Source organism: Xenopus laevis, chromosome 8S, assembly GCF_017654675.1.
Source record: "Xenopus laevis strain J_2021 chromosome 8S, Xenopus_laevis_v10.1, whole genome shotgun sequence".
NCBI lineage: Eukaryota > Metazoa > Chordata > Amphibia > Anura > Pipidae > Xenopus > Xenopus laevis.
This window is the reverse complement of record NC_054386.1, coordinates 38,634,360-38,648,355: the sequence shown is the minus strand read 5'-3', so window position 1 is coordinate 38,648,355 and position 13,996 is coordinate 38,634,360. Positions and strand designations below refer to the sequence as shown.

The following is a 13,996-nucleotide window of genomic DNA, read 5'->3' as shown; positions in this document are numbered from 1 at the left end:
TGCTCACTCAGTAGGATCTTGTAGATACTATGTTTATCATTCTGAGAGAGATGAGGTTTATTAAAAAGTGTTTTAGTGTAAAGGGTCTGAGTACTGAGGAATGAGGGTCCCTCTGCGGTCAATTTGTAGAAGGCAGAACACTTTTCTAGAAGGTAGAACTGTTCAAAAAAATTTGAGGTTTTTTACTATATAATCCAAATTTGGAAAAAAAACTTTTTTGGGATTTATTAAACCCAGAGGCTGCAAAAAGTCAGTCCGAAAATCCGACATTTCAGACCTCCCGAGGTTGTATATAAGTCAAAGGGAGAAGTCCCTATCCTATTTGGAAGTTTCTGTGGTCTAAGCTGGAATTAGCCCAAAAACTCAACCCAAAACTTAGGACTTTCCTGGCAAAAATCTGCAAAAATCAGGCTTTTTGGAATAAACTCGTACAATTTGGGAAGAAACTCCTAAAAAATTGTATGATACTATTTTTCATACGATTTTTTGAGTTTTTTTCCCATAACCGATTAATTTGTGTTTTTTAAACAATAAATATGGTCAAATCGTGGATTCTAGTTTGGACTTTATTAATTTAAATTCTTTTAATTTAATACAAATTCTGATTTTGATAAAAAAGGCCCTAGAAGTTAGAACACCTTCCAAGAAGGTAGTAAAGAAGGTGGAACATTTATAGAAAGTAGCAATGCAACTATTGATATCACCATGACAGCTAGAGAGTGTACAGGTTCTTAATGCTGATGGGTTTGATGATTGCAATTATGCATTCATTTAGAAGTTATTATACTTTTTTTTTTTAAATAACATTATGTTATATTGTGGTTCACATGGACCTTTCTGCTTTGTTTCAGGAAGAGGTTCTAGCTCAATATCCACTGAAAAGGATCTGTGGTTTGACTTTCCATATTTATACAGCAATTCAACATGGAAACATGAAACACACTAGCAGTAAAGAAGATAAAAAATGTTAGTCAACCCCCCCCCCCAAAATGTAATATTTTCTGAAAATCTAGTGGATTAAGAGATATCTGCATCATGTTATTCAATAATAAAATAACTATGTTACTTAAACAGCTAAAATAATATTTCTATAAGGACATAGCTACCTGTATGCATGTAAGCAGCTTCCCCATTCAAATCATTTATTGAAGAGACACATTGCTTATATTAATATACAGTTATTTTATTTTGGTGACAATCTTCCTTTAGGGTAAGGCCACACTAAGCGATAGCGCGGCGATTTGACTCGCCGCGACTATTCGCCGCGACTTTTAATCCTCAATCGCTGACGAAACTTTGGCGCTGGCGTCTATGGGAAATCGCGCAAAATCGCCAGCGTAAAAACACACGCGGCGATCTTTTTTCTATTGTCGCTCGAAATCGCCTAGCGAGGCGATTTCGAGCGACAATAGAAAAAGATCGCCGCGTGTGTTTTTACGCAGCGATTCCCCATAGACGCCAGCGCCAAAGTTTCGCCAGCGATTGAGGATTAAAAGTCGCGGCGAATAGTCGCGGCGAGTCAAATCGCCGCGCTATCGCTTAGTGTGGCCTTACCCTTAAGGATCTTAAGTCAATTGATCTTTTGTAACCCAACGTATTGTCACCTCAAGGTCTCTGAGAGTAACCAAACATAGGTTTTTTTGATCCTGAGAGTACAAAGGTCGCAAGACTGAGGCATCTTGAGTCTCAGTGTGTTCTAATCAAACACCATCACCATTGTAACCAGAGGAAACAAAGTCTTAGAGATTTGGGAGTTTAAAGGTTACACCCCTGAGGAATCTTAGTTCTGTGGGTCTTGAAATCCAGTGGGCCGAGCATTCTTTTGAAGGACAGAGGGATATGCTGAATAATCATTTGGAATGTTTTGTGGATTCAAAGACTTATGGATTTGTTGATACAGAAGAATTATGACTAATGATACTGTTTCCATATGAAAGGAACTGTAGCACATACAGTTGGAAAGCATCTTAATATCCATGCATAGACAACTGGTCTGTTTTACTATCTAGTGTTTGCCGAGGGCGATATGGCTGCACATTACTAAGGACTGTCTATAACTAACGACATCGCTAAGCACCATTTATATAGTGAATAAAGTAGCCCCTATTGTAAATTATAAGGATATTATAAGCACCCGAGGAGTTCCATGCTTTTATACAGGTCATGGAACTCTGAGGTTGCTTCTAATATTCTCATGTTTTCCAATAAAGGGTACTTTATTTAGTTTTAGAGAGTCATGTGACACAAATGTCATCACTAAGCTCCATTTCTAACTGATGACATCACTAAGAGCCATTTATAAGAATATAATTTATAGGATATTCATGGTTTTGTGTGTTATATAGTGAGGTAGCTTAAGTGGGGGGTGCCGTCAGAGAGGACTTTGCAGCTGGGGGGCCCAGGAGATGGTGTGGGGGGCCCTGAGGCTGCAGGCCTGGTGGCCTCTCGGACCCCCAGTCCGATGCTGCACAGTTACAAATCTTTACAAGTAGTTCATGGGGTGAAATAGAGATTTTTACCTTGACCACAAGTGGAGTCCATGTGCACCCAATAAACTTGCATTAGGTTAAAGAGATGGAATAGTTTCCCTAATCTGTCTATTATCTTTTATATTTATATTCACTTAATACTGCAGCCTGAAGGTATTTATTATCTTGCCCTGGCCTTGTTGGTTATTGCAATCCATGTTAACCCTGTGCACAAATAACATTGCAAATCTATTTGACAGCAAAGGGATTGAGCTGCTTTGTTTGGGCCGAAATAAATGAAGTCTTCCTCATCCCCCCTCCCAACATATTTCTCTTTCTGTGTGATTCCCTTGCTTCCCTTGCCTGTACATGTTCCCCCCATGCCTGCAGTTTATTAGCACAGCGCTAGCAGGTAGGATGTGTTCCCTAAGAGAGCGCCGTCATGCCCCAAAGCCTGTTTCCCAAACGATCCGTGCAGTCTGTGCTGTGCGTTCGGAGAAAAAGACAAATAAACAGGAAGCTGAAGAATGAAAAACTAATTACTGCCGTGTTTTGTAGAAAGAAGTCGTTGCCTTCCCAAGAGCCGAAGCTAATATAAAGCATGCTTTACTGTTGAAAGCTTCAAAATGAATCTGGAGTTCAGTCACCTTTATTTTAACCTCTTCCCTGTGCAAAGCTTTGAGATCCCAGTCTTGGCCATTGACTCCAAAATGATATGTTAAAGGGGAACTTACTCTATAAACTCACCTTTTGGAGGGGATGATTTATTTACTCTCGTGCCAGTTTGCACTAGAACACTAACCCATAGTAATCCATTTAATTTCCTTTTCCTCAGTTTTAATAGATATGGTTTGGATTGATTGCAAGATTTGGTAGGGTGTATGAAAGGTAGGTTAGAACAGTCCTTTGTCCTGGGCCCCAGCACTGGAGGAGCTAAAGGAAAGGCTGTTGGGTTGATGCTGAAAGTTCTGATCTCTAGTGCATTGTCCTTTGAATGTGACACATGGACTCTGTCCAACACAGGACAGGTATCCCAGTTCTTATATACTATATCCAGGTCTTATTAACCCCTTGTCTTAAGGCAGCATGGAAGCTGGATTCCCTTATATTCTCTTCTGCTGGTCTTGTTCCCTGAGTCTGTCACCAGCCTGGAAACATTCCTGTATCTACCCACAAACACATTCTTGTAGGTCAGACACAATTTTTTTAGCACTGTTAGATATTGATGTCAACAAAACATGAACTTACACTATATGGACAAAAGTATCCAAACACCTGCATTTACACATCCCAAACCAAGAATATTATTATGACTTTTGCCCTCCTTCTGCTGCTATAACAGCCTCTACTCTTCTGGAGGTTGAACATTGTTGGTGGGGTTTGTTTCCATTCAGCCACAATAGCACAGACGTTCAACTGGGTTGAGATCAAGGCTCTGTGCAGGCCAATCATATCCGATATATTCAAACTAATTCAATATGGACAGTGGATTGTGCGTGGGGACATTATTGTGCCAAAACAGGAACCAGCCTGTTGCCAAAAAATTGGAAGCACAGAACTGTTGAGAATGTCACTGTACTGCTATAGCCTTAATGTTTGCCTGAATACAAACAGGAGTCCTTCCAAGCCATGGAAAACATCCCCAGACCATTATTTCTCTTCCACTAATCTGTGCACATTATGCATTCAGACATCTTCCAGATCCAGACTAGTCCATCCGACTCTGATAGTGAGTGTCAATTTAAATGGAGTGTCCAGATATTTTAGTAAAAAAGTGAGTCTGGATACTTTTGACTAAAAAACTTAGCTTATGATATTGCTGTATGTTCAGAGAGAAAGCTATGTCCATACTGCTGACACACTGCATCCGTGTTCACCAGTCAGCAATGATTTATTTACCATAGCAGCTAAATGTTACCAGCTTGTTGGAGAATATTGCCTGCCCAATCAATCCTGAATTTCTTTAGTCCATTGGGGATCTCTTTCTGTTTCTTTATCCCTCCACTTCAAGAAGTCCCAGGGCTCCCGTCCAACACCCTGTGATGTAATTGCGCATCTCCATATGCACAGGGTTGGGGGCAAGGGGGCGGCCATGTTGCATAGGGCACCCATGTTGCATAGGGCACCCGGCTGGCTTGGCCCTGCTCTGTGCCAATATAATTTCATTACAAGGCATCGGATCATTTTCTCCTGACCAATATCATGCCCACATTCTGTATGATGCCACAGGAGGCCAACAATGAAGTAATAGTAACCTTAGCCCAGGAGTGTCCAAAAGTTAGATCCGGATCTCCCAGTAGACCTTTAGTTGGTGATCAGTAGATCTCAAGAAACTGTCAACAAACAGCTTGTCTAAATTACCCTCCTGTTTCATTCTTTTCATTAAGATATTTATTACAGTTTATTTATTTAGTTACATAATAAATAGTTGTTAGTTAAACATAGCAATATACATTTGCTCATAAAGCAATATAATAATAAGTAATGTTTTCAGTGTTCGATGTAGACCATAATGGGGCAACATCACTAAAACTAGACCCCTCATTAGTAAGTATGGGCACTCCTGCCTTAGCCTTTAGCCTTGCCTTTATTTACTCATCTTCAAGACTACAACTGTGACTGTGCATTGAAAAATACATTTCCGTTGACTTGCTCTACCTTGATATACCTTAACATATCAGGGAAAGCTTATTAGTGTCCTGTTCTCTCTGTAATGCCAACCCCTTTAATAAACCTCAACTTCCACCAAAACTTCATCTACCCAACTCAACTAAGATTAGAGAGGTTCTGCTATGGGAATTTCCCATTCTCTGCGAGAGTTTGTGAGTGGGGCCCTCTCCTCCTTTTATTCAGGCTTTATTTATGGTTGTATAGTGTTAGGTTGCCTTTTAATATTCGGTGTACAATGTTCTATCCCTTCCCCCATAGACATTGAGTTCAGAACTGCTTATGCCCAGATCCTTTCCATGCACTACTCCACCTCTGTCTCGCCACAAAGCTACAGCCTTGAATAACAGTGTTTCCTGCAATGTGGGAACTCTTCATTTTTTCAATTCATTTTTTTCAGTCATTACTTGCATTTCCTTTTCTTCCATTATTAAGGGGTTTCCAAAGGCAACTACCCTTCAATAACAACTGACTGCATTCACATAGATAGAGTCTGCCTCGAAAGACAATGCAAAATCTCATATGCCATAGATTCATGTCCATTGGAATTGTTTTGTATTGATAAAGGCAGAAATGTCCTTTATCGCAAGGGGACATTTTAATGTTTATGATCATTTTGTACAGGCTATGAACTTACAATAGTGTTGACAATCGTTCTTATGGCTTGTATTCACTATTACTAGTTCTGTTTGGTCTGGTCATGCCAATAATGATCATGTGGACTAATAATGAGAGGGGGTTGATTTAATGGATTATGAGGCCTAGGCAGTGTAAACATGTAGGTAATATTTCTAGGTCAGGCAGGTAATGTATGCTAGTTTATCTTTATAAATGGAAAGCCCTGCAACAGGAATATTATTATATATATACATATTTTTAATATATCCGTCAGACAAATACAAAGGAAAACAAGAATTTCAAACATTTAGTGTGCCTTCATGGGCTAGAAGGCATATTGTGTCCCAGATCTGTAAAATTTTAATTGACAGACAAGGACAGTCTGCCACTAGGGAAGCTACTGATTTCACCTTCCAAAGCCTTAAATCTTTCCTGCTGTTAGAGAACATATGAAGAGTTCTAACAAAATCCCTGGTACTGCAATATACTGTCCCAATGCAAGCAAGCTCTTGGTATGTAAAGGTTTAAATTTTCAAGTCTACAGCCCTAATATAACATCAAGCATCAGCTTGACTTTAAGAGGTTTTTCAGCTCACAGGGTTCAAAGATGCATTTCTATTGTATAATAGTGGGCTTACAAGATTTCTTACAAGTCTCAGAAGATTTGAGTTCTAAAATGACAATTAGAGAAAGCTTTTCAACAGACAAACATGCAGGCTGACCACGAGTGTTTTATAGAAGGACAGTGAGGGTTTGACATCTCAATACCAGCACAGCAATTTACATGTTTCCCCTTTTAAATCCTACACCCTCTTCTTGGATTCTCTCCCTTCCCATATTGTGCTATTCATAGCGCCACAGTGACTAATGAGTCTAATATCCATGGAATAGAAACTGTCAGCCAGAGCCTATTACCATACCAGAAATGTGTCATGTGATGACTGGGGTCAAATGTTAAGGTCTCCCCTTTGGATATCTGAATGCCTTCACATTCCCAGCTTCAGTGCAGGAAAAATGTCAGGTCAGCAATATAGGCAAATAGGAGGAAATATCAATGTGTAATTGTATCCGCATGGCTCTGATTAGTCACAGAGAGGCTCCTCAGTAATCGTGTTTGTACCTTAACAAATAAAGATCATTATTATTGTCTTCCTGTCTCATAAGTTAGAATATGTAATTTATTAAAACCCAATATTTGTAAACAGACAGTAAAATTAGGCGAATATGGATACCTAACGAAAAAAGACACCACCATACATTTGGGGTACTCACTCTTCCCTTTGCAGTAACTGTAAAATACATTGGATAGTTGCCTATAGAGATATGCCAAAGATAATTCTGTATATATATATATATATATATATATATATATATATATATATATATATATATATATACAGAATTATATATATATATATACACACATATATATATATATCTATATATATATACACATATATATACATAGATACATGTATATAGGATATAGTAGTCTCCCTTCCCACTGTTAAAAATGCCATCAGCAGGGCAAGTTAAAAAACCTATTGTATGTCATTATGATGTCTTTATTATGAGGAAAGGTGGAGCTGGACCTAAAGATGAAAGGGTCTCTTTATTTCCCTTGGGCAATTGCTGCTAAATTGAGCCATTGCATCATTGATCTTTGGGGATCCAGTTACCAGGCTCCATTCTTTTTATCTTCCTAATCACCCCCCCCCCCGCTTTTCTGTTCTGTACTTGAGTTATATTTACAGTCCACTTCCTCTAACAAGCAACGGATAATAACAATATATACACATACAATAAAATTCTGCCAAGAATCAATACCTATAGCAGTCAGAATCTGAATCCTGGAAGTGTCTATTGTCATTAATTGGGCGAAGGACTTCGAGCACCGCCAATTAGTCATGAAAAAATAAGATATACCTTCTTAAAGCAGACATATTGAATGAGTGAAAACCCCCTCTCATCTTGTAGGCAATAAAGAATATCATATGGTGCTAGTTTCACTTTGGGCTAAAATGAATATCATCTTTAAAAATTACCCCTTTAGAAATCTCTATAGATCTGCTACAGCCCATCTCTATGTTTCAGATGAGCTATGGGCATATTCTAAAGGTCCCAGCCAGGCCCAGACTGGCAATCTGCGGGTTCTGGCAAATGCCAGAGGGACTACTATAAGGTGCCATAGAAAGTCAGTATTTAGTGGGCTGGTGAGGGCTGTTTGGCCTCTGTGTACCTGAAATGCCAGGGCTATTTTAATTCTCAGTCTGGACCAGCTAGAAACACAGTAGGAGGGGATAGCCAATTGCAGCCCTGCATTCACACAATGGCAAAGACAGGCTTCAGTTCCCTAACAGGTCAGCCTAGCTACTGACTGGTCACCTACAACTTCTGACAGGGCATTGTACTGAACAGGATGGGGACATCGGGACATCAGGAAAAAACTAAGCGGGCCCTGGCCCATGGGGGCTCCCCTGACCGAGGTCCGCTCCCTGTGAGTACCCCCCCACTTCTGATCATGGCAAAGAAAAGGTAAAAATGTGCTCGAGTGTGTGCAGGAGGGTAAGGCAGTTTTATTTTGGGGGACCTTGCTTCTGGGATGGGGGTCTTGCAGCAGGTGTGGGCCCTCATTGGATGGGGGCTAGGATTGCCACCTTTTCTGGAAAAAAAATACCGTCCTTCCTATATATTTATCTTTTTTCCCTATTAATAACATTGGGATCAACCATCATTTTTACCAGCCATGCCAGTAAAATACCGGACAGGTGGCAACCCTAGTGGGGGCCCTGAGGTGGCAATCCTGGTGGGCCCCACACACCCCATTCTGACACTGGTGCCGAGTCCCCTGCACAGTCTGGGAAAGGAGGCAGCAGTAAGTTGAACAGATGGGTGGGACTAGTAGGGTTCTGCAGAAATTGTAAATAAACAAACTGAAATGCAACTTTTTTAAACCGCATTCCTTAAATATTCAAAAGAGTATACACATTCTGGCACATTCTTGGAATATATGAAAAACAATTCTTGTTTTACCCTAGATGAAGTAAGCAAAAAAAGTAAAATTTTGGGGCCTTGTTTTTTACCCACAATGCAATGTTTGGCCTTTACTTCCAGACTGCACGTTAAAAACCGTTGGGGAATTGGTTCAGTGGGCACAGATTTGGTGTGCTTATTGAAGCAAGCTGCTTTGAGAAAATGGAGCTGCCACCAGGTCCAGGGTGACAGTAGCTACAGGGTTCTCCAACACATTAGGCGTTGCCAATCATTCATCAGAAGAGGGAGGATGGACAGATTGACAACCATGTGTAAGTAGAGGAGAGTGTTTGGCAGGACCAGAATTAGGGATAGCCAGAAGAAGCCCGTGCCTAGGGTGCAAAGGAGAAGGGGACACTGACATGGGTGATTCTTGCCTCTTTGCTGCCCTGAGATGGCATTCTTTCTACCATCCCCCCCTCACACTCACCTTTCCAGTGTCCCAGGGGGTTTAGGGGGCTCCATGTTGCTAGTGCAGAGAGCACCAGAGAAAAAAAAGGTTTTCTATTCCCAATAGTATTTATTGTTTTCTAGTTCTTATGGATCATACAGACAATGAGTGTGCCCATTTCTGCTGTGTGCTATGGCATGGCTGCAAAGTGGCTGTCTATGCACTGCTAGGACCAGTATTTATATATTATTTAACAGTGACATATCTCTCCGCATGTAATATAGCCAAGTGTGGGTGGATTGTTTTTATCTTATCTGCAAAGGAAAACACTTCAATGTTGAGGGCCAGAAGGTAGGCTTAATAATTCATAACAGATTTCGCTATCTGCAAGAATCAAGCCGACACTACATCTTGGCTGGCAGCGAATCATTGGCAGTCCGGCACTTGCTCCAATCTTCAGCAGAAGCTCATGAAAAAAACAAAAATCTGTGCTTTCAGCCAGAGCCAAAGGGCTGCTTGTTAGGAACGGATGCGAGTGCATGGCATTAACATAAGCCTGATATAATTCCACATGGAGAGCTATAACTATAGCACTAATAATTATATGATAATGGAGTCTTCACATGCCTTGGCCACTGTGCTGTTGACCTCTTTGGCACCCAGTTAGAAGATAGGGACATGCTCACCCATATCTCATCTCCTCATTCATTAGCACAGCTCAGAGTATCAGCAGCTTATTGCATGCCTCCTTAGAAAAGCCAAACTCACTGTTCTATAAATGAAATAGCAGGGAATAACAGGAACTGTAGTTTCAAGTCTGCACCTGCCTCTGCCCGTGTATAAAATACAGGTCTTGACACCTTAATAGAAGGCTTGCAAATAACTTGTGCATAAAATAAGGATCTCCTGCATATGCACATCTATTGTTGCTGCACTGAATTATTTGTTAACCCCTTTTCCCAAAGAATGTAGCACATGCTTTCTCTGTTTAGTCAGTCATGGTAACTTGGGGTGCATTGGCTTTCCCACAGGCTCTATAAAGTTCAGGGCCGAGTGCAACAGCCCTTGTTCACATCCCTTAAAGTAAGACTGCACCAGGATTCATTTCTGTAAGTGCAACATAGTGCTGAATGAATGTCTAGGAGAATATTTTATCCTTGCGGCACGTGCAGGTATGGGATCTGCTATCCGAAAACTCATTATCCAGAATGTTCCAATTTACAAAAAGGCTGTCTCCCATTTTATCCAAATAACCCACATTTCTAAAAATGATTTCCCTTATCCAGAAAATCCCAAGTATTCTGGATAACAGGTCCCATACAAGTATATTCAATTGTAATAACACATATGAACTGGAATTAGGCTTTAATTATATAGGTATGGCATCTATCCAGAACGCTCTGAATTATAGGAAGGTTTGGTACCTTTTAGGTTATCTGTAGGGCTGGCAGTAAATCCAATGGCAATGTGGTGGCCTGCTCCGTTTGCTCCTTAAAGAAGGTCGGGGCGAATGGGGTGATGCCTACATGCAAGCTGCAGGTGTCTGTGCTCCAGAAATGAGTACAAAGCAGGGTGCAAAGTGGCCTTTTCATAAGTTTGCACGGTGTTCTTTAACGTAAATGACCCATAATAGCTTGCACTTACTTGCACCATAACGAAGCCGCACAGAATTACACTGTTTTTTAACATTTAAATGTTTTTTTTATTAGCCTTGACACATGATAATCCCAATAACAGGAAACCAATGGAAACCCCCAGATCCCTAACATACCTGCACTAAAATTGCACCTGTCTGTGAGACCACCTCCCCTTCTGTATCATCACTTGTATAAACATGTGTCTGGCCAGCATTATCTCTGACTAATTCCTGCACTATCCTCCAGCTCAGAGAACATTTTATAACAGATGTCAAGGTTCTGAAGCTGAAAGCCATTTCAAGCTGAAGGCGGCCGTCGTTTACCGTGTACTGTGTTAAATAAAAATTGCAGAGATCACAGTGTGTCCTATTTACTTTTCCAGGAGGTTCTGTCAACATCAAGCACAATGAGTACCAACAACACAGATATTAATGTTTGAAGCATAAGCAGCAGATAGAGGGGTTATAGCTTAGAAGGCAGGGCTTGGTGTCTCTGCAGCAGGGGGTGGGGGAAGGAAAGGGGAGAGAAAGGATGCTGGGGGGTTAGTAATGGACAAGTTGAATTGGAATTGAGTAATGATGGTAATAGGGAAAAAGAGAGAGAGAGAGTGTTGGGGTCAAGTGGTGAAGAGAGATGTTTATTGCTACTCAAGAATCCTTTACAGCACAGACGGCAATACAATAGAATATGTGGATTGAATTCTGTGTAGCAAAAAGTAACAAATGATCTCTGGACCTGTTTATTACCATACCAGTCTGCAGATGAAAGCAGTATGCAATGCTAACGGGATTGTATCTGTGGTTTTTATACAACCAAAACATAACAGTATCTCTGACTTATTACTGGCAAATAGAAGAGGTTTGTCAGCACCTTTCCATTTATCACTGCCATGATGATGATGATGATGATATTGCCCTTTGTTAGTCTTGTGAAGCTCCTAAAGGTTGTACATGCCAGATACACTTGTATCGGCTCTTTCAAGGTCCAGTAAAATTCAAACACACTGCAGTAAATGGATACTGGCAAAAACAGTTTCTTATTATGCATTTCAGCAAACTCCTGTTGCCATGACAGCAATACAAAGGCCACATACTGTATCATGCTGTCAGAAAGTGTGCCGCATAAGCTTTTTTACATTGCCCTTGGCTCTCCATCATACACCCATGTCACTCCTTTCCACTTTTATTTTGGAATCATTACTCCAAGTTTGCCTACAATCTCAGCTCTTTCAATCTTTACTCGTCCTTTTGCTTTAGCGCAAAAGATATCTGCCAACTCTTTGTGTGATTGTGGCTAGAGTTTCCATTCATTCAGAAATCCCTGCACCCAACTGCACCTGAACATGCTCTGTGTATCTGTACTTGTATGTGTAGCTTGTGGTTGTCCAGCTTAGATCTCCTGTCACCATTAGTGGTTGGAAGCAATTGTAGACTTGTTGGTGTGCACAAAAGTAGTAATACCACTGCACACAAACTGTTACAGAACATTGATTTGAACATGTTGGGAATGGTAGTTCACGCCGCAACTTTGGCCCAATTGCCCAAGACCCAGTTCCAAGAGCCTTTACCATGAACTGGAAAAGAGGTATAAAGGAGCTATACAGCAGCTCATATACAGTATATATATATATATATATATATATATATATATATATATATATATATATAGATATATATATATATATATATATAGATATATATATATATATATTATAATGTGTATATATACAGCCAAAAGTGTGCACGCCATTGAACAAGGTGACGTGCCTGGGCGATTATAAATCAATATTGAATTGTTACTTTGAGAAAGGCCTGGGACCAGGCCGAAACGTCAGTCTGTAACTTCTACAATAAATCATTTATTCCTTTTAAGAAGTCCTGAGAGTGCGGACCTTATTGCATTATGGAGGTTGTATTCGACATAAATTTTTGCCGTGCACCCGAGTTATTATTTAAAGCTTGAAACACTAAAGTACTGTTTAACGTGCATCTATCATATGAAGCGAGAAAACAACAGCATTGATTGAACACATGGACATTTCCCTGCCTTAATAACAGCTGAGGAACTTTGGGAGCACCGTTCGTATCGAAATGGCCATTACCTTTTTCCCCGCCTGATGGTTTTCCACCTAAGATGGATGTGGGTTTTCGTGACAAACTGGGCGAGCATACGTCCTGCTACAAACTGAGACACCATTTCCCTGCATTATCGCTTCCACCCCAGTGACTACAGAGGGAGACCGGAAATACAGCAGGATAATTTAACCTGCCTGGAGAGAACAGCCAAAACCCTGCAGAGTAATGCCACGTTAGACTCCAACCAGATCTGATGGAAGAACCTTTCCGTGACTGCTATGAGATGGGCCATGAGATCGGTGAGTGTGCAAATAGAGTGGCATTGTGGGAGCGGCTGAAGCGATGCGGTTGTGTGTGTCAGCAGCCGGGGCATTGTGGCTGTGCGGCAGAGATGGCGATCGGGGGCCGACTCGACGGGTGGTGAGTGGATTCCAGCCTGTTACTAGGAGTGTGATGGCCCCTACACTCTGTGGGCGCCTGGTGACTGATAGCCACAAACCAGTTGACAATAGCAAGTGGCGGATGCAGCCTGGGCCCCTTGCAGCCGTAGAGGTGGTAGTGGGGGCACACAATAAATATTTTGTGCTTAAAACTGTGACAATTTTTCATAGACATTTTGCCTTACCACATCTTTAGCTCTAACGTCTTGATAAAAAGATACATCATGAACTTGCACACATGAACTATAACTAGATGCTTCATTGATGAACTTGCACACATGAACTATAACTAGAAGCTTCATAGATTATCGCTGCATGAGGGAATGCAGCAGATTGGATCTGATATAAGAACTGTGCATAATATGCAATCAATTTTTTTACTTTTGTCTTCCCCATTTTTTGCTTTTTCACTTTAATTTTTTTATATATTTTTCACATATTTTTTCCATTTATGTATTTGTCATTGACTGGTATTCATGGTGGGTAGCACTTTAGTGTTTATTAAAACCAAATAGCATTTACACAATTAAGGGTAAATGAAGCCCTTTTTGAGATCGGTGTGATACATAATGTACTGTATGGGTAGTTTACTTTTAAGTTATATGTGGGGAATTTTAATTTATTTAGATTTATGTATTAACAATTTGATTCCTTTTAGGACACATAG

At 40.5% G+C, this 13,996-nt stretch overlaps 2 protein-coding genes across 6 annotated transcripts in view; one reads left to right on the top strand and one right to left on the bottom strand.

Annotated features, from left to right (window-relative positions):
- The window catches only part of avpr2.S (arginine vasopressin receptor 2 (nephrogenic diabetes insipidus) S homeolog), a 450,241-nt gene that overhangs the window by 39,651 nt on the left and 396,594 nt on the right, over window positions 1-13,996 (top strand). For all 3 annotated transcript variants that reach the window (XM_041575354.1, XM_041575355.1, XM_041575353.1), the window contains exon 3: window positions 852-966. The gene's annotated coding sequence lies outside the window, so the exon portion shown is untranslated. The remainder of the gene's footprint in view (window positions 1-851; window positions 967-13,996) is intronic.
- Window positions 1-13,996, bottom strand: part of pdzd4.S (PDZ domain containing 4 S homeolog) — a 60,411-nt gene that overhangs the window by 32,976 nt on the left and 13,439 nt on the right. The window lies entirely within an intron of this gene.